The sequence below is a fragment of the Ranitomeya variabilis genome, chromosome 4, assembly GCF_051348905.1.
Source record: "Ranitomeya variabilis isolate aRanVar5 chromosome 4, aRanVar5.hap1, whole genome shotgun sequence".
Taxonomy (NCBI): Eukaryota; Metazoa; Chordata; class Amphibia; order Anura; family Dendrobatidae; genus Ranitomeya; species Ranitomeya variabilis.
In genome coordinates, this window is record NC_135235.1 from 475,211,743 (window position 1) to 475,232,213 (window position 20,471).

At 42.9% G+C, this 20,471-nt stretch overlaps 1 protein-coding gene across 3 annotated transcripts in view; it reads right to left on the reverse strand.

The window, feature by feature from the left end:
* Positions 1–20,471, reverse strand: part of RHBDF2 (rhomboid 5 homolog 2) — a 111,224-nt gene that overhangs the window by 66,732 nt on the left and 24,021 nt on the right. The window contains exon 2 of one of the 3 annotated variants that reach the window (XM_077251826.1): positions 15,703–15,796. The exons of 1 other annotated variant lie outside the window; for it this stretch is intronic. The gene's annotated coding sequence lies outside the window, so the exon portion shown is untranslated. Of the gene's footprint in view, positions 1–15,702; positions 15,915–20,471 lie in introns of those variants that run through there. One more of the 3 variants, XM_077251825.1, reaches the window with a different exon arrangement.

Below are 20,471 nucleotides of genomic sequence, written 5' to 3' on the forward strand. Positions count from 1 at the left end.
ATCCTGGAAAGACAAAGAGCCACATGGCATCACCCACTACAGACAGACAACAACTCTACAATGTTAATCAGGTCTGCCTCATTACAGTCATTTGCTGTCAATATCATGTCTACAAAGTGATTCAAACCCCAGCAATAATGAGAAGTTGTTCTACATGATCATTTATTGAGCTTTCCTTGAACTGTGAAGGTTAACTTCAGTCAAAATTAGCTATTGGTAGACATTAGGGTGACAAAATTGGTTTCACCCAGCTTCCATAGGAATATAAAAGGGGTAACTCCCTTTAAAGCGAACCTGTCAGCAAGATTTTGCTATGTAACCTACAGGAATTGTCAGGTTGATGCTGTTATGCTGATTAAAATGATACTGTGGGTGAAATCAGTCTTGTGGTTCTTGTGTAATCAGTGTTAAAAGTTTTCAGGTAATAATATGCCCATGATCCGGGACAGGACTGTAGGCAGAGTCTTATCTTTCTGCTCTAGGACACAAAAACCAGGAAGAGATCTGCCCACCGGTCGCCCCAAAAACAAACAGTCTGTCTCTACGATGAGGAACATGTTTGTGCTTTGTAGCAGGTCTTTCCTTGGTTTCTCTGACTTAGAGCACCAAGATAAGACTCTGCCTACAGTCACACCCTGGAGCATGGGCATCTCATTAACTGAAAACTTCTAACACTAATTACACAAGAACCACAAGACGGATTTATTCACCCCAAATATTTTAATCAGTGTAACAGCGCCAACCTGACAATGACCAAAGCTTACTAAAATCCTGCCGACAGGTTCTCCTTAAGAAAATCCAGTGCCAGGTTGCAGTTTGTGATATAAAAAAACAAGACAACGCTTTACACAATGTCCCCAGGGCCACAGGTTGAGTCTCCACCTCTGCTCCTGGTGTCTGATATGGTCCGCAATGGTGACATCATGTTGACACTGTGGCAGCCAATCTATGAGCTCAGCAGCACTGACTGTGTAGACAGAACACCTTGCTCAGAGCCGCTGAGCTCAGGCGACAGTGCAGAAGCCACGAGCAGAGGTGGAGGTGCAGCGCTTGACCCGGGAAGTGCGAATAAAGTGTTTTTTTTGCTGCTTTACAATATACTGCACCCAGGTATTGGAATTTTCTGAAAAGGGAACAACCACTTTAAGCATGCACGACTCCCCAAAGGACTGCACATCATATTTACAGCAGATATGTCACCAGATTTTACAGTACAAATTGCATATATTAATAAATAGATCTCTGACGAGAGGAGACTGGTGTAATTACATTGAAATACCCAGTTGTTGGGTGAGAACTCATGAATCCAAGTATATTTGGTCTACATTAAGGATACCTGCAGCTTGTACTGAACAGGGAGGTCTCTGTATCGGAGAGGAGGAACATCAAGTAGCTGTCAATCAGGCTAGGTGCTTGGAGAATGATAAACTTCCATAAAGGATCAGGGAGTACAAAGTAAATTCAACATGGCTTGTATTTTGAAGTCTGGTGACAGATCTGCTGTATATTGGTGTATGGGGCCCAGTGAGCAAAAGCGAAGTGGAGGGACCCGTACCGGGTGAGACGCTGCACTGCGGCAGCACAGTCGAGCCACTGTATAAATGGCCTGTCATGCTGGGGCCTGGGCTAATTACTTTATTAAGAACAGGGTCCTCAGTTACTCACAGCCGCAGCTACTTACATTGTATGGCCGCAGCAGAGGGGGGCCGGCATAAGTGACATCAGGTGCTGCTGGCGAGCCGCTGCCCCATTGTGGCACATTATATGCAGGCGTTAAGGGCCCCGAAAGTGATAAGGTGCATGCATCCTCCCGACCACCCACTCGTCTGTCCGACCTCACATTCATCTACCCGCTTTCATATTTAGTGACAAAATTCAAGAAAGTTCATATTAGCGAGTGTCTTATTGCAAAATCGTTGGTCAACAATAACCAGAAAATGGCCAATCCTTTAATCATAGTTTAAAATTTAGGAAGAATTTAACCCCTTAACCCCCAAGGGTGGTTTGCACGTTAATGATCGGGCCAATTTTTACAATTCTGACCACTGTCCCTTTATGAGGTTATAACTCTGGAACGCTTCAAAGGATCCTGATGATTCTGACTGACTAATTCATGATAGTGGTAAAATTTATTTGATATTACCTGCGTTTATTTGTGGAAAAAAATTGGAAATTTGGCGAAAATGTCACATTTTTCCAACTTTGAATTTTTATGCCCTTAAATCACTTAAATCACAGAGATATGTCACACAAAATACTTACCGGTAATAAGTAACATTTCCCACATGTCTACTTTACATCAGCACAATTTTGTAACGAAAATTTTTTTTTGTTAGGGAGTTATAAGGGTTAAAAGTTGACCAGCAATTTCTCATTTTTACAACACATTTTTTTTTTTTTTTTTTAGGGACCACATCTCATTTGAAGTCATTTTGAGGAGTCTACAGGTCCTTCTCAAAAAATTAGCATATAGTGTTAAATTTCATTATTTACCATAATGTAATGATTACAATTAAACTTTCATATATTATAGATTCATTATCCACCAACTGAAATTTGTCAGGTCTTTTATTGTTTTAATACTGATGATTTTGGCATACAACTCCTGATAACCCAAAAAACCTGTCTCAATAAATTAGCATATTTCACCCGTCCAATCAAATAAAAGTGTTTTTTAATAACAAACAAAAAAACCATCAAATAATAATGTTCAGTTTTGCACTCAATACTTGGTCGGGAATCCTTTGGCAGAAATGACTGCTTCAATGCGGCGTGGCATGGAGGCAATCAGCCTGTGACACTGCTGAGATGTTATGGAGGCCCAGGATGCTTCAATAGCGGCCTTAAGCTCATCCAGAGTGTTGGGTCTTGCGTCTCTCAACTTTCTCTTCACAATATCCCACAGATTCTCTATGGGGTTCAGGTCAGGAGAGTTGGCAGGCCAATTGAGCACAGTAATACCATGGTCAGTAAACCATTTACCAGTGGTTTTGGCACTGTGAGCAGGTGCCAGGAAGCATGAAGTGCTCCAAAATCTCCTGATAGCTAGCTGCATTGACCCTGCCCTTGATGAAACACAGTGGACCAACACCAGCAGCTGACATGGCACCCCACACCACTGACTGTGGGTACTTGACACTGGACTTCAGGCATTTTGGCATTTCCTTCTCCCCAGTCTTCCTCCAGACTCTGGCACCTTGATTTCCGAATGACATGCAAAATTTGCTTTCATCAGAAAAAAGTACTTGGGACCACTTAGGAACAGTCCAGTGCTGCTTCTCTGTAGCCCAGGTCAGGCGCTTCTGCTGCTGTGTATGGTTCAAAAGTGGCTTTACCTGGGGAATGCGGCACCTGTAGCCCATTTCCTGCACACGCCTGTGCATGGTGGCTCTGGATGTTTCCACACCAGACTCAGTCCACTGCTTCCTCAGGTTCCCCAAGGTCTGGAATCGGTCCTTCTCCACAATCTTCCTCAGGGTCCGGTCACCTCTTCTCGTTGTACAGCATTTTCTGTCACATTGTTTCCTTCCAACAGACTTACCATTGAGGTGCCTTGATACAGCACTCTGGGAACAGCCTATTTGTTGAGAAATTTCTTTCTGGGTCTTACCCTCTTGCTTGAGGGTGTCAATGATGGCCTTCTTGACATATGTCAGGTCGCTAGTCTTACCCATGATGGGGGTTTTGAGTAATGAACCAGGCAGGGAGTTTTTAAAAGCCTCAGGTATCTTTTGCATGTGTTTAGAGTTAATTAGTTGATTCAGAAGATTAGGGTAATAGGTCGTTTAGAGAACCTTTTCTTGATATGCTAATTTATTGAGACAGGTTTTTTGGGTTATCAGGAGTTGTAGGCCAAAATCATCAGTATTAAAACAATAAAAGACCTGACAAATTTCAGTTGGTGGATAATGAATCTATAATATATGAAAGTTTAATTGTAATCATTACATTATGGTAAATAATGAAATTTAACACTATATGCTAATTTTTTGAGAAGGACCTGTATATGATAGAAAATAACAAAGTGTGACACCATTCTAAAAACTGCACCCCTCAAGGTGCTCAAAACCACATTCAAGAAGTTTATTAACCCTTCAGATGCTTCACAGGATTTTTTGGAATGTTTTTAAAAAAAAATGAACATTTAACTTTTTTTTTCACAAAAAATTTACTTCAGATCCAATTTGTTTTATTTTACCAAGGGCAACAGGAGAAACTGCACCCCAAAATTTGTCCTGAGCACGCTGATACCCCATATGTGGAGGTAAACCACTGTTTGGGCGCATGGCAGAGCTTGGAAGGGAAGGAGCGCCGTTTGACTTTTCAATGCAAAATTGACTGAAATTGAGATAGGACACCATGTCGAGTTTGGAGAGCCTCTGATGTGCCTAAACATTGAAACCTCCCACAAGTGACACCATTTTGGAAAGAAGACCCCCTAAGGAACTAATCTAGATGTGTTGTGAGAACTTTGAACCTCAAAGTGTTTCACTACAGTTTATAATGCAGAGCCGTGAAAATAAAAACTTTTTTTTTTTTTTCCACAAAAATTATTTTTTAGCCCCCAGTTTTGTATTTTCCCAAAAGTTGTCCAATTTGTCCTGAGTACGCTGATACCCCATATGTGGGGGGGAACCACCGTTTGGGCGCATGGCAGAGCTCGGAAGGGAAGGAGCTCTGTTTGGAATGCAGACTTAGATGGAATGGTCTGCAGGCGTCACATTGCGTTTGCAGACCCCCTGATGTACCTAACTGTGATTTTATGAAGTTATAGATCTGTAACCTTCAACGGATTCTGCGATTGTTTTTAAGTGACATATTGTACTTCATTGTTAGTGGTAAAATTTCTTTGATATGACTTGCGTTTATGAAAAAAACTGAAATTTGGCAAAAATTGCTCCAAACCACGCTGAGGAAGTTTATTAACCCTTCAGGTGCTTTATGAGAACTAAAGCAATGTGGAAGGAAAAAATTAACATTTTACTTTTTTTACAAAAAAATTACTTTAGACCCAAACTTTATTTTCACAAGGCTAACAGGAGAAAATGGACCAAAAAATGTGTTGTGCAATTCTCCTGAGTACACCGATACCCCGCATGTGGGGTAAAGCCACTGTTGAGGCACATGGCTCAGAAAGGAGGGAGCACCATTTGACTTTTTCGTTTCAATATGTTTATTTGGAGTTTTTCATATCAGGATATAACAAACAATCCTCCATGCAAGGAAGTATGTAAATGATTGAAGTATACCATAATAGAAATATAGAGGTAACAGATAATCGCGAGGAGGATCAGACACACAAACCAAACAAAAAGGTCAAGACAAAAACAGACTAGGGGTAAAAACATCAGGGGAAATAGCGTCAATACAGTCCTCATAAATATGGGGGCATTCCAATGTATCATGTGGTATTGAGAATCGATAGCTGGGCGCGCACCGGTCCACATCCATACGCAAAACAGAGTTATTCGGGCACTGAATAGACATGTGAACACATACAGAGGTCCCGGACAATCTCCTTTCCACACGAGCAGGTAAGATTACACAAAGTCCATTATAAATTTAAAACTTAAGGAGACAGTATAAGGGCCTGGCTTAGAGGAGCGCCGGAATCAAGGTTGAGCCATGGGTTCCAAATCTGAAAAAAAAGCACTCCAGTCATCACTCCAGGTTGCCTGGATTCGTTCACATAGTAAGATTTCATTCATTCTGTCCCTTACCATCGAAATGGACAATGACGGAGATCTCCATTTAGCAGCTATGTGAATTTTAGCTGCCATACAAAGGGTATTCACCAACCTCTGAAAACTCTTCGAGAACCCATGGTGTTTCTTGCCCAATAGAAATACTGTGGGGTCCATGGGTATTGGTTTGCCAAATAACTGGTCAATAATTAGTTTAACCTCTTGCCACAGATTCTCGGCAATTGGGCATTTCCACCATGTGTGGAGCATATCACCATTTGACTTTTTGAACGCAAAATTGGCTGGAATCAATGGCAGGCGCTATGTCGCGTTTGGAGACCCCCTGATGTACCTAAACAGTGGAACCCCACAATTCTAACTCTAACCCTAACACAGTCCTAACCCCAACCCTAACCACAACTACAACCCTAACCCAAACCCTAAACCCACACCAAACCCTAAACCTAGCCCATACTGTAGCCCAAGCCCTAGGCCAAACCCTAAACCTACACCAAACCCTAAACCTAGCCCAAACCGTAGCCCTAGCCCAAACCCTAGGCCAAACCCTAACCCCTAGGCCAAACCCTAACGGAGAAATGGAAACTTTGTTTATTATTATTTTTACGTAACTAAGGGGGTGATAAAGGGGAGTTTGATTTACTATTTTTTTTTATCACTGTGATAGACCCTATCACATTGATCAAAATGAACAAATAGAAAAAAAATAAATAAATCTATTGTTGCCGAGTGCCGGCCGGCAGATCTCGGCGGGTGCACTGCGCCTAACCCTAGCCCTTGATTTACTATTTTTTTTTTGATCACGGTGATAGGGTCTATCACATCGATCAAAATGAACCAATAGAAAAAATCTCCTACTGTTGCCGGACGGCAGATCTCGGCGGGTGCATTTCGCATGCACCCACCATTTTCTTCCAGGAAGAAGACGCCGGGGGGCCAGAGCCGAAGGTTCCAGGAAAACCAGAGGTACCAGGGGACTCGGAGGACCCCATTTCTCTCTCATTTGGTATGCTAGATCATAGAGGAGAGAGAAATGAATGGGAAATCAGCCTTTTTTTCTTTTGCGATTGTCGTTATTTCGTGATTAATGGTGATCACGAGACAGGGGATGGTAAAATCCAACCAGAATCATGTTCTCTGGGGTCTCAGCTATCCCCGGTAGCCAAGACCCCAGAGATTTTGTGAGGCTGGGGGGTGATATAACCTTATTTCTCGGTGCCGTTAAAACGCGGCGCTGAGGAATAAGTACCCTTAGCTGCCACTGTTAAAAGGCGTATCGGCAGCCGTTAAGGGTTTGTCCACTACTAGGACAACCCTTTCTTAAACTAAATGTTCTGCCCCAATAAAATAATGAAGCCTATACTCACCATGATGGTTCCGTTCCAGCAGTGTGGTCACTCGCTGTCCCATACTGTGATGCAGTGTAGTGACACGTGATGCCCGGTGCCCAATCAGCGCTGGCGTCACTGTCTCCACATTCAGACCAACTGAATATGAAGAGGAAGTCTGGGCCGCAGCTGATCCCGGACTTCCTCTTCATGTTCAGTTCGTAAGAAGGCGGAGAAGTGACGCCGGCACTGATTGGGCGCTGACGTCATGTGTCACCACATCGCATCACAGCTCCAGGGAGAGAGAGTGCTGACACTGCGGGACGAAGGATGGACCGAAAAGCATGTTGGGGCGGGCACACACTCCCCCGTTTTCGTACCTTCAGCTGTGCACTCTGCACTTTATCGTAAGTAATGTGATACGTATATATGTGATTTTAGGATAGCGGCATGGCCCAGTGATGTGATATAACTTCTGGTGCAGGGCATAGATAATGGGGGGAAAGAACCCTATTTGTATTTAAACCCTATTTGTATTTATACCAGATAATTGTGATATGGTTATTGGGTATTGGTGGGGTATACACAGGGGGGTGTTGTGCCTTATGGTATTGTTACTTCTCATGGTTGAATTTGACACACACCTGTCAGTCTTTTCTTTCTTTTTATTGTCTCTAATAAAAATTATAAAATTTAAAAAAAGACTAGTACATCTTTTTTCCCTAGTGGAATTAGGTTGGTAATATATTTATGTGTCCGTTATGATTAAGTATCCACATGGGGTTTTTCGGTTAAAATTACATGCTAGAATGTAGAACCCTTATATCATGTGGTTTTGTTGGTGGTTTGTGAATCAAAAGAGAATAAGTGCAAAGTACACATGCGATTATGCTGCAGCGCAGGTGCCACGGCCATCACCTGCCTGAAGAAGCGGGTTTTTTTTGTTTTTTTTTAAATTCAGTAAGTGATGGTATTCAATATGCAAACTAGAGGGCAGGTCAGTGAGGGATCAGTGACCTGTCAGCAGTCTGAATTATGAATATATAATCAGAGCACCACATACATGAACCCCGCCCCGGAACACGAGCATATTATTAACACAAAACTGAAAATAAAGATTAAACAACCATAAGATGGATTTCATCAACCAAGGTATCATTGTATTCAGTATAACTGCGCCGACCTGACACTGTCTGTAGGTTACTGTGCACAATCCTGCTGACAGGTTCCCTTTAAAGGACTAAGAAGCTGGACTCTAAGCCAGGTAGGCTAACCAGCACTACTGTATGGACTTGTGGTTTTAGGTTTTCATTAATGCTGGACGATGACTGTATTTGAGTTTCCAGCGATGTGGTTTATGAAGACTAAAATCAACCAACCTGACTTTTAAATAGCAATGGTTCCCGTGATACCTCAGATCACTCCCAAGAGTAGCATATAGTGCAGTGTATAGTATATAGTAGAGTAAATTATATTATATATACACACACACACACACACACACATATATATACATACAGTACAGACCAAAAGTTTGGACACATCTTCTCATTTAAAGATTTTTCTGTATTTTCATGACTATGAAAATTGTACACTCACACTGAAGGCATCAAAACTATGAATTAACACATGTGGAATTATATACTTAAAAAAGTGTGAAACTGAAATTATGTCTTATATTCTAGGTTCTTCAAAGTAGCCACCTTTTGCTTTGATGACTGCTTTGCACACTCTTGGCATTCTCTTGATGAGCTTCAAGAGGTAGTCACCGGGAATGGTTTTCCAACAATCTTGAAGGAGTTCCCAGAGATGCTTAGCACTTGTTGGCCCTTTTGCCTTCACTCTGCGGTCCAACTCACCCCAAACCATCTTGATTGGGTTCAGGTCTGGTGACTGTGGAGGCCAGGTCATCTGGCGTAGCACCCCATCACTCTCCTTCTTGGTCAAATAGCCCTTACACAGCCTGGAGGTGTGTTTGGGGTCATTGTCCTGTTGAAAGATAAATGATGGTCCAACTAAACGCAAACCGGATGGAATAGCATGCCGCTACAAGATGCTGTGGTAGCCATGCTTATTCAGTATGCCTTCAATTTTGAATAAATCCTCAGTGTCACCAGCAAAGCACCCCCACACCATCACACCTACTCCTCCATGCTTCACGGTGGGAACCAGGCATGTAGAGTTCATCCGTTCACCTTTTCTGCGTCGCACAAAGACACGGTGGTTGGAACTAAAGATCTCAAATTTGAAGTCATCAGACCAAACTACAGATTTCCACTGGCCTAATGTCCATTCCTTGTGTTCTTTAGCCCAAACAAGTCTCTTCTGCTTGTTGCCTGTCCATAGCTGTGGTTTCCTAGAAGCTATTTTACCATGAAGGCCTGCTGCACAAAGTCTCCTCTTAACAGTTGTTGTACAGATGTATCTGCTACTAGAACTCTGTGTGGCATTGACCTGGCCTCTAATCTGAGCTGCTGTTAACCTGAAATTTCTGAGGCTGGTGACTCGGATAAACTTATCCTCAGAAGCAGAGGTGACTCTTGGTCTTCCTTTCCTGGGGCGGTCCTCATGTGAGCCAGTTTCTTTGTAGCGCTTGATGGTTTTTGCCACTGCACTTGGGGACACTTTCAAAGTTTTCCCAATTATTCAGACTGACTGACCTTAATTTCTGAAAGTAATGATGGCCACTCGTTTTTCTTTACTTAGCTGCTTTTTTCTTGCCATAATACAAATTCTAACACTCTATTCAGTAGGACTTTCAGCTGTGTATCAACCAGACTTCTGCACAACACAACTGATTGTCCCAACCCCATTCATAAGGCAAGAAATCCCACTTATTAAACCTGACAGGGCACAACTGTGAAGTGAAAACTAGTGATGAGCGAATATACTCGTTACTCGAGATTTCTCGAGCATGCTGAGGGGTCCTCCGAGTATTTTTTAGTGCTCGGAGTTTTAGTTTTTCTTGCCGCAGCTGAATGATTTACATCTGTTAGCCAGCAATAAGTACATGTGGGGATTCCTTAGCAACCACGTAACCTCCACATATACTAACAGATGTAAATCATTCAGCTGCGGCAAGAAAAACGAAAACTCCGAGCACTAAAAAATACTCGGAGGACACCCGAGCATGCTCGAGAAATCTCGAGTAATGAGTATATTCACTCATCACTAGTGAAAACCATTCCCGGTGACTACCTCTTGAAGCTCATCAAGAGAATTCCAAGAGTGTGCAAAGCAGTCATCAAAGCAAAAGGTGGCTACTTTGAAGAACCTAGAATATAAGACATATTTTCAGTTGTTTCACACTTTTTTGTTAACCCTGCTGTTTTGTTCGCATTTACTATACACTTGTAGTGTTCCGGGTCACTATGACCCGGCTTATTAAACCTTGATTTTAGACACTCGAACTCCATTTTTGTTTATACTTTTTGCTTACTAGACTGTTTGTGAACATGTTTGGTAGTAAAAAAAAAAGAAAAATGAACTAGAAATCTTTTTTTTTTGTTTTTATTCTGAAAAAACAGATCAATGAGCAAAACGAAAATAGAAAACTACACATATTTTGTAAAAAAACAAAAAATGTGTACTGATAAGAGCAGAGAAGATAAGAACCCTTCTGAAAACAAGCAGATAAGCCAGGAAGACAGACTTACTTAGCAAAAAAAAATTATTTGCAAGACTTTACAGCTCAGCTTTACAAAAAAAAAAACGTCTTAGACAGCGCGTTCTGAGCAGTCCGCTCTGCGCATAATATACACGTGTAGTGCACACCTAGTGATCTCTCCGGATGCACTCTACATTTTAGAATAGACTGCGCACCAAAAATAATCAATATAAAGCCATTTTTATGGTGTGCAGATCTCAATGCATACCCCCGGTAGAGCGCGTGTACGACCCCATTGAAATAATTTAGGAAATAAATCAATTGATATACAATAGTAGATGCAATAAATAGACCCAACTGAGGTTATAGCTCCTTTATTTCACTGAAAATATGGCTTCACAGCTGTAAAAAACGATGTCGGGTCACTATGACCCGAACACAACAAGTGTAACTTTTTGCGTGTAGCAAAAAGTAAACGAAAAAAAAAAAAAAAAAAAAAAAATATTCATAGGTAGGTCCCCCCAAATGAGGAAAAGTCAAGGAGTCTCAAGTTTTATAGACTTACAGAAAAAAATCTACAGGGCCGCAAAAGTCTGTTCGGGTCACTATGACCCGAACAGAACATTAGGGTTAAGTATATAATTCCACATGTGTTAATTCATAGTTTTGATGCCTTCAGTGTGAATGTACAATTTTCAGAGTCATGAAAATACAGAAAAATCTTTAAATGAGAAGGTGTGTCCAAACTTTTGGTCTGTACTGTACATACATACTTACATACATAAATACATACATACATACATACATACACACACTTGTGAAAATATACAACCGCCTTGGCATTTTTTGTGCTTTGCTACTTCACAACTTGGAATTTCATTTTTTTTTATGGTTTGAATCAGTTCATGTAAAAAGAACAAGCCTACAACTGTGAAATTTGTGTTTGCTTTTTTTTTTGGCAAACAAATAAGACAAAATAACTGAAAACTTCAGTGTGCATAACTACTCACCCCCCTAAAATCAGTGCTTTGTAGAATCTTGTTTTGTAGCAATTACAGCTGCAAATCACTTTGGATAAGTCTCTGAGCTTTCCTCATATATCCACTGGGATTTTTTGCCCATTCCTCAAGGCATAACTGCTCTAGTTCCTTCAAATTAGATGGTTTCCTCTGGTGAACAGCAATCTTCAAGTCTTCTTACCACAGATTCTCAATTGGATTAAGGTCTGGGCTTTGACTAGGTCATTCCAAAACATTTACATATTACCTCTTAAACCACTCGAGTGTTGCTTTAGCAGTATATTTTGGGTTATTGTCTTGTTGGAAAGTGAACCTCCATCCCGGTCTCAAATCACTGACAAACTGGTTTTGTTCAAGAATATCCCTATATTTCTCACCATCCATCTTCCCCTCGACTTGGACCATTTTCCCTTTCCCTGCTGCTGAAAAACATACCCACAGCATGATGCTGCCACCACCATGTTTCACTGTGGGGATGGAGTTCTTGGGATGATGAGCTGTGTTGGTTTGGTGGCAGACATAACGTTTACCTTGGTGGCCAAAAAGTTACATTTTGGTCTCATCTGACCACAGTATCCTCCTCCATACATTTGAGGAGTCTCAAACATGTATTTTGGCAAACTCAAAATGAACCTTGCAAATTTTGAGTTTAAATAAAAGCTTTTTTTCTGCCCACTCTTCCATAAAAGCCACTTCTAGGAGGTAAAAAGCTTATTGTGGTCAAATGGACAGATACTCAAATCTCAGTTTGAGAACTCTGCAGCTCCTTCAGTTACTTTTGGTCTCTGTGCTGCCTCTCTAATTAATGCCCTCCTTGCCCGGGCTGACAGTTTTGGTGGGTGGCCCACCCTTGGCAGGTTTGTTGGTGCCATATTATAGCCATTTGATAATGGATTTAATTTTGCTCCAGGTTGATTATCAGAGTTTGGGATTTTTATTTTTTTTATTTTTTTTTTTTCTTTATAGGCCATCTGTGACTTGTGCTTCTTAACAACTTTGTCCGACTTGTTTGGAGATCTCCTTGGTCTTCATGGTGTTTGGTTAGCGAAGTCTCTTGCTTAATGGGAGTCGCAGGTTCTGTGGCCTTTCAGAAAAGGTGTGTATGTACCCACAGACCACCTGACACTTAGATTGCACACAGGGGGACATCCTTTCACCAAGCAAGTGACTAATGAATGTAATTGCTTGCTCCAGAAATTTTTAGGGGCTTCATAGCAAAAGGGGTGAATACATAAACACATGGCAATTTTTTTTTTTTTTTTTTTAAGGTATTTGACCCCATAAATATAATTTATGCCGTTATTTTTCTCACTTCACTAACTTACACTATTTAGTGCTGATACATCACATACAAATCAATAGCAAAAATATTTAAAACACAGGTTGTAATGTAAGAAAATGGGTAAAAATCCAAGGTGGGAGTGGAGGTGAGGGCTGAATGCTTTTGTAGGCTCTAATATATGTACAATGGGTACTGAAAGTATTCAGACCCCTTTAACATGTTTCACTGTGTTTCATTGCAGCCATTTGGTAAATTCAAAAAAAGTTCATTTTTTCTCATTGATGTACACTCTGCACCCCATCTTGACTGAAAAAAAACAAAATGTAGAAATTTTTGAAAATGTAATAAAAAAGAAAAACTGAAATATCACACGGTCATAAGTATTCAGACCCTTTGCTCAGACACTCATATTTAAGACACATGCTATTTACTTGTGATCCTCCTTGAGATGGTTCTACTCCTTCATTGGAGTCCAGCAGTGTTTTTATTAAACTGATAGGACTTGATTTGGAAAGGCACACACCTGTCTATATAAGACCTCACAACTCACAGTGCATTTCAGAACAAATGAGAATCATGAGGTCAAAGGCACTGGCCAAGGAGCTCAGAGACAGAATTGTGGCAAGGCACAGATCTGGCCAAGGTTACAAAGGAATTTTTGCAGCACTCAAGGTTCCTAAGAGCACAGTGGCCTCCATGATCCTTAAATGGAAGAAGTGTGGGACCACCAGAAGTCTTCCTAGACCTGGCTGTCCAGCCAAACTGAGCAATCGTGGGAGTAGAACCTTGGTGAGAGAGGTAAAGAAGAATCCCAAGATCACTGTGGCTGAGCTCCAGAGATGCAGTAGGGAGATGGGAGAAAGTTCCACAAGGTCAACTATCACTGCAGCCCTTCACCAGTCGGGCCTCTATGGCAGAAAGCCCGCATAAAGTTTGCTAAAGAACACATGAAGGACTCCCAGATTATGAGAAATAAGATTCTCTGCTCTGATGAGACAAAGATAGACCTTTTTGATGATAATTCTAAGCGGTATGTGTGGAGAAAACCCAAGCACTGCTCATCACCTGCCCAATACAATCCCAACAGTGAAACATGGTGGTGGCAGCATCATGCTATGGGGGTGTTTTTCAACTGCAGGGACAGCACAAATGGTTGCCATTGAAGGAAACATGAATGCGGCCAAGTACAGAGAGATCCTGGATGAAAACCTCTTCCAGAGTGCTCTGGACCTCAGACTTGGCAGAAGGTTCACCTTCCAACAAGACAACGACCCTAAGCACACAGCTAAAATAACAAAGGAGAGGCTTCAGAACAACATTCTTGACTGGCCCAGCCAGAGCCCTGACCTAAACCCAATTAAGCATCTCTGGAGAGACCTGAAAATGGCTGTCCACCGACGTTCACCATCCAACCTGACGGAACTGGAGAGGATCTGCAAGGAAGAATGGCAGAGGATCCCCAAATCCAGGTGTAAAAACTTGTTGCATCATTCCCAAGACGACTCATTGCTGTCCTAGCTCAAAAGGGTGCTACTACTCAATACTGAGCAAAGGGTCTGAATACTTATGATCATGTGATATTTCAGTTTTTCTTTTTTAATAAATTTGCAAAAATTTCTACATTACTGTTTTTTTCAGTCAAGATGGGTTGTGGAGTGTACATTAATGGAAAAAAAAATGAACTTTTTTGAATTTACCAAATGGCTGCAATGAAACAGAGTGAAAAATGTAAAGGGGTATGAATACTTTCCATAACCACTGTATATACAGGTCTTAAAAGGAAACAAGACTTCTAGTAGGACATACTGATTGGTATCCTCTCTCTGATTTAGAACTGAGACACATCCAGCTTAGATGGCTATAATAATTCAACATAATGAATGATCAACTTCACTAAGAATGACAACGTGAACAGAGGGTGTCCATACCGAACATGCTGTCCAACAGAAAACACGCAAGTCATGGTGGCCAAAGCCAGCCTGTCCAAATAATGAAGTCAACTGTCTGTCCTAAGAGATGAAAAACAAACTGTTCATGGTCAGCAATATCTGGATGTGACTGAGCAATACTCTCGTGGTAAACCATCTGACATGTCATTGTAAGGTCTAGCACATGATGGCAGATGAGTAACACCGCAGTCAGACTAGAAGAGGGCACAAGAAATAAACTACATTTACAATGTGCTATATTACAGTTCAAGCGCTACAAATACAAAGCTCTGCCAACTACTACAATAAATGCTCTGTGACAAGACTGGCTATAGTATGGCAGTATTATTTATTGCCTTCATTTACATTGTAAATCATTCCATCTACAACAAGCTGAATACAATAACTTCTTTCAAATGAAAATACAATGGGTTTGATAAGAGCTAATTCATTAGAAATTATACATAGTGGAGTAATGTACAACATGCCAAGGAGCAAGAGAACTGCTGAGAATATATATATATATATATATATATATATATATATATATATATATATATATATATATATATATATATATATATATATATATATATATATTTTTTTTTTTTTCTTTTTAACTGGAATCCGCCATAACTTTCTATAGTTATAATAAAATAGTATTGGAGCCCTAACATTGTGTATATACCTGGCATGTCCTCCTACTGGGCAGCTCTGAGCCCACTGCCAGGCTGGCATCTCCAAATCCATCTTCCCATCGTGGCGTGCAGCCACACAAGCCTCAGAGACACCCAGCCTGGCCCTCCAGACCCATCACCCAATTTTCCAAGACTGACCTGCTGTCCTCCCGTGGCCGATACCACAGACAATCAGGGTGCCGGCAGCCAATGACAGAAGCTAAGTCTTCCAATCTTCCAGAACACTTCCTGGCTGTGAAAATTATTGGTGTTAACGCTTAAGATTCCAAACTATTTCTGAGGTAGAACACTTCCTGCTCCTCCATCGATAAAGGCACAACGAAGAGATTCATTGTAGGCTTGTGTGACTGTGAGCCACTAGCTGCATAGGAGTTAAGTCAGCAGAATACTAGGTGACAGATTTTCAGCAAATAAACAGATGGGTCACCGTGGAAACGGGGAGGAACAGGACATTTGGATTCCAAGATAACCCCCAAACTCAGGAAAGAACATGCGGCAATAAAAAAAAAATAAAAAAAAAAAAGAAGATAAAAAAATAGTGCAGATCATTCATGAGATAATAAAAGACACTTCTGAAAAAAATATGCCGAATACCTATAGACAGAAAACCGTCCTGCACTCACAGGTACCGTAAATGTCTGTGTCCTCAACGCAAGTCAGAAAAAATACATTTCATATACTCTAAGGTTTTTTTTACATTAACAGAAGCAGGTCGTTCATTCTGGATCCTCAAATGTTGGCCAGAATGGAGACTACAAAAGGCATCGGTCTCTGGAGGACCAGTCCCGTCCTACGTTATACACACCACATTGATTTTAATGGACATTTTGTAATACTTCATTTACACCCTGGGGGCGTTGCAGGATAAATAAACCCTTAATGTCAAGGTTTTCCCACAGATCACAGCTGATCACTGGGAATCAGGAGATCCAAGCAAGGATTTTCTTTAATTAGAACTTAAGGCCTCTTTCACACTTCAGTCTTTTGGCGTCAGTCTGAAACCGCCATTTTCCTCAAATAGCGGATCCGCCATTTTTTGGGGGCGGATCCGCTATTTTCCCATAGACTTGCATTAGCGACGGATTGTGGCGGATGGTCGTCCGTTCCATCCGCCATGTGACAGATCCATCGAAATTTGGCGGACGTTGTCTAGACATTGACGGACATTATAACGTTTTTTGCCTGCGCCGAAATAGCGGTTCGCGACGGATCAGTTGCGTCCGCCATTCCATAGAATGGCCGGCTATGGGCGACGTCATTTCGGCGGATCCGTTGCCCCAATCCGCTTTTTCAATTGCGCATGCTCCAAAAAGATACTTTTCCCAGACAACCCCCAAGTAACGGATCAGTCAAAAAAACGGATCCGTTAGAACCGTTTTATCAACAATTGTGATGGATCCGTCGATCCGTCACTATGTCGGAGCAGACTGACGCTAAACAACTGAAGTGTGAAAGAAGCCTAAGAGATTTCTTCACTTCTGAAGAAAACTGCTACACACAAGCACAACCTTATTGCAAAGGTCATGGTGTACTATGGCTTAAGCACCCATAGACTTTAGATAACTTGCACAGGAGATCTTACTCTTCAAAGTGCTCCTGTCTTCTCTATGAGAGGGTCGCTACCAGATATCTGATGGAGGCTAACCGCTTTGAGAACAATAGATTCAGCAGTCCAAAAAAATGGACGTCAGATCCCCCATAGACAAATCCGTTGATCCCAGCTGGATTGGCCGACAGTAGCCTAACATGTATGGGGGAGGGGGGGACGACTTTAGAACAAGGATTATCAATCATGGTGTGGCACTCTTGCAGCCTTTGCCTCGGGTATATTTATTCATTATCCCCATGGCCTTGCATACTCTGGTTATGAACCTGAACAGACGGCAAGCACCTAATATGGGCAATATGGCTTTCTTAGGCTACTTAGATTTCTTTCAATACCTCAAAAACATACAACAGTTAGGTAAAATTTTATATAGTTGGCACAAGAAGATCAGCTGATAGCCGATGTGGATTGAATGAGCTCGCCTTGCCTAAACTGCTCAAATCTTTAGGAACCTAATTTAAAGTTATCCTCTGAAACACAGACTAATATAGGCAGAACCCAACCATCAGTTGATGTCTGACTGACGGTTTCCATGTTTTAAGATCTTTTAGTTAGATGTTTCTATGGTCACTGAAGTTCAATCATCTGCATTTCATAAGTTTTTAACCTTTCATTGACAATACATCAAGTTTATGCAGAGACTTCCCATATTTTTCGGATTATAAGACGCACTTTCCCCCCCAAATTTGGGGGGAATGGGGGTGCGTCTTATAATCCAGATAACTGCTATCTGACAGTCCGTGGTATTTTTCATTGATGATACTTCGGGCAGGGATACTGGTAGGTATACGACAGGTGATTCTACCCGGTTAATCTGCCAAGTGGCAGAATGCGCGGTTGCATCCAGCAGGTCATAGTCTCTTGCCATCGCCACTCTCTTTTGACGGTGCAGAGTTAAAAATTAGGAACCCTCGATCCACCATCCTCTTAACAGGGAAGTGGAGAGGGATGATCCACCTTCTTGCATCCTCTGCTAAATAGTGGTGATGCAGAGTGGGGTGCTCGGATGCCAAAAAGGGTGCCTCTGTACATCCACAGAGTTCAGGTCTCCGGGTGGACAGGAAAGGTTGTCTGGCGTTAGGCCTGGATGCAGAAGAGGATACAAGGAGGCGACACTCCGTGTGCTCGTCTGTTGATGGTGTGGGGAGATCGGTGCCCTTTCAAGGACCAGTCGCCCTTAAAAATCAGACCAGGCATGGCATCCCATGTACAGGCTTCTGTCCAGTGAATTGCTTATCCGGACTGAATGGCAAATGCTCTATGAGGGAGTTTAGTCTCCTTATGAGGGACACTGCGTAGTCTAGAGCAGAACCGGAGTCCTTGTCAATGTACAGAGATTGGTTGATGATATAAATAGGCGTGTTCATCCTTTACTGAAGCTCTGGCAAGTCCAGGTCCAAGGCAATATTTGATCCATATTCAGAGTCTTGTTCTCAGGAAATCCTTGGGGAGAGAGATCATGAAATGAAAACTTCCGTTTTCTAGATGCCTGTACGTTTCTAGAATACTTGCGGCCCCTGCTAACCGACGGCTCCCATGTAGAAGAGGGACCATGTATATCGGTCCTGCGAGAACTCAGAGCCACAGAGAGATCACAGAGGGATTCAATCTCTTGGTCAGAGAAACCATGGGTTGCAGCAGTGACGAAGTCCACTGAGGGAGCTAGGTACTCTGGGATAAACTGGGATCAGCGGCGGAGGGCTCCTGAGCTCATTTAGGGTGACCGGCTTCGGATTGGTCATATGCCTTTAAGACCAGGGAATACTGGTCGTGTGCTTTTTAGACTAGGGAATCCTGGTCATGTGCCTTTAAGACCAGGGAATACTGGTCGTGTGCCTTTAAGACCAGGGAATACTGGTCATGTGCCTTTAAGACCAGGGAATACTGGTCATGCCATGTTGCAGAGTCGTTGTGCCCCTTTAATGCACAGTCGTCGCCCCTGTGTGAGCCGGTCAGGTGGACCAAGATGGCCACCGGGAGTTGCAGAGGTGATAAAATCTCGCAGAGAGGCGAGAAGCGCCAATTTGGGGGCCACAGGCACGATGTGGGCGGAGCCTCGAGACTTCCATGAATAGGCCCAAGCCGGGGCCTAAATTTCTGCAGCCGGCAGGAGCGATACCAGCAGTAGAAGTGAGGGGCGTTGTAGTGGCCGAGAAAACTGAGCGCTTCCGTGCCAGGTGAGAGGCGCCAGAAAAGCGGGCAGAGCCGCCTTAGGGCGCCATAGCGCGCTTCCGGGGTGCGGCCTTCACATCGGCCGAAGCCGGAGACTAAATTTTTGCAGCCGGCCGGAGCGTTACCTCAGGGAGATGGGCCACAAGGAAGCCTGAGACTGCCTGTGAGTATGTGAATATCCCGCTGCAGAGGCCCATCGCTGACAGGATCCACTCACCATCGGTGTGCGTCCCGGCACGGAGCCGCCGCGGATGACTGCAGGTCGGGTATTGCAGCGTGGACGGTGCAGGGATAGAGGGATAAACCTCAATCCATCATCCCTTTGTTAGGGAGGTGGAGAGGAACAGTCCACCTCCTTGTGCCATCCGCTTTCACAGTGGCGGGACAGTGGGGGCTGCTCGGACGCCAAAGAGAGGGGCCTCTGTACATCCACTGAGTTCAGCCCCCGAGTGGACAGGGCCAGTTGTCCGGCATTAGGCCTGGCTCCAGGAGAGGATACATGGAGGCGACACCATGTGGTCGCCTGCTGCTGGTGTGGGGAGATCGGGACCGTAAAGTAACAGTCGCCCCTGAAGTGAGCTCAGGCATGGCTTCCCACGTCGCAGGAGAGGGTACGGGGAGGTATACTCGGCGTGATCGCCTGTTGATGATTCGGGGGAGATCAGAACCTTGAAAGGATCCGTCGCCCCCTTCACTCCGTTAATTAAAACATAAAAATTTACAGAAAAAGTAAAGAATAAAATAAAAACTATGGGGTCTGAACCAGACCCAAGTGCCTACTACAGACACTAACCAAGAACTGGTTAGGCCGCTTTCACATTAGCGTCGTTCGACGTACGTCTCAATGCGTCGTTATGTAGAAAAAACGCATCCTGCAAAGTTGCCTGCAGGATGCGTTTTTTCTCCATAGACTTTCATTAGCGATGCACTGCGACGGAGTGCCACACGTCGCAACCATCGTGCGACGGTTGCATCGTGTTTTGGCGGACCGTCGGCACAAAAAAAGTTAGTTACATATAACTTTTTTTGCGCGTCGTGTGTGCCATTTTCAACCACTCATGCGAGGCCGAAACTCCGCCCCCTCCTCCCCGGACATCACAATGAGGCAGCGGAAGAGTCGTAAGACTGC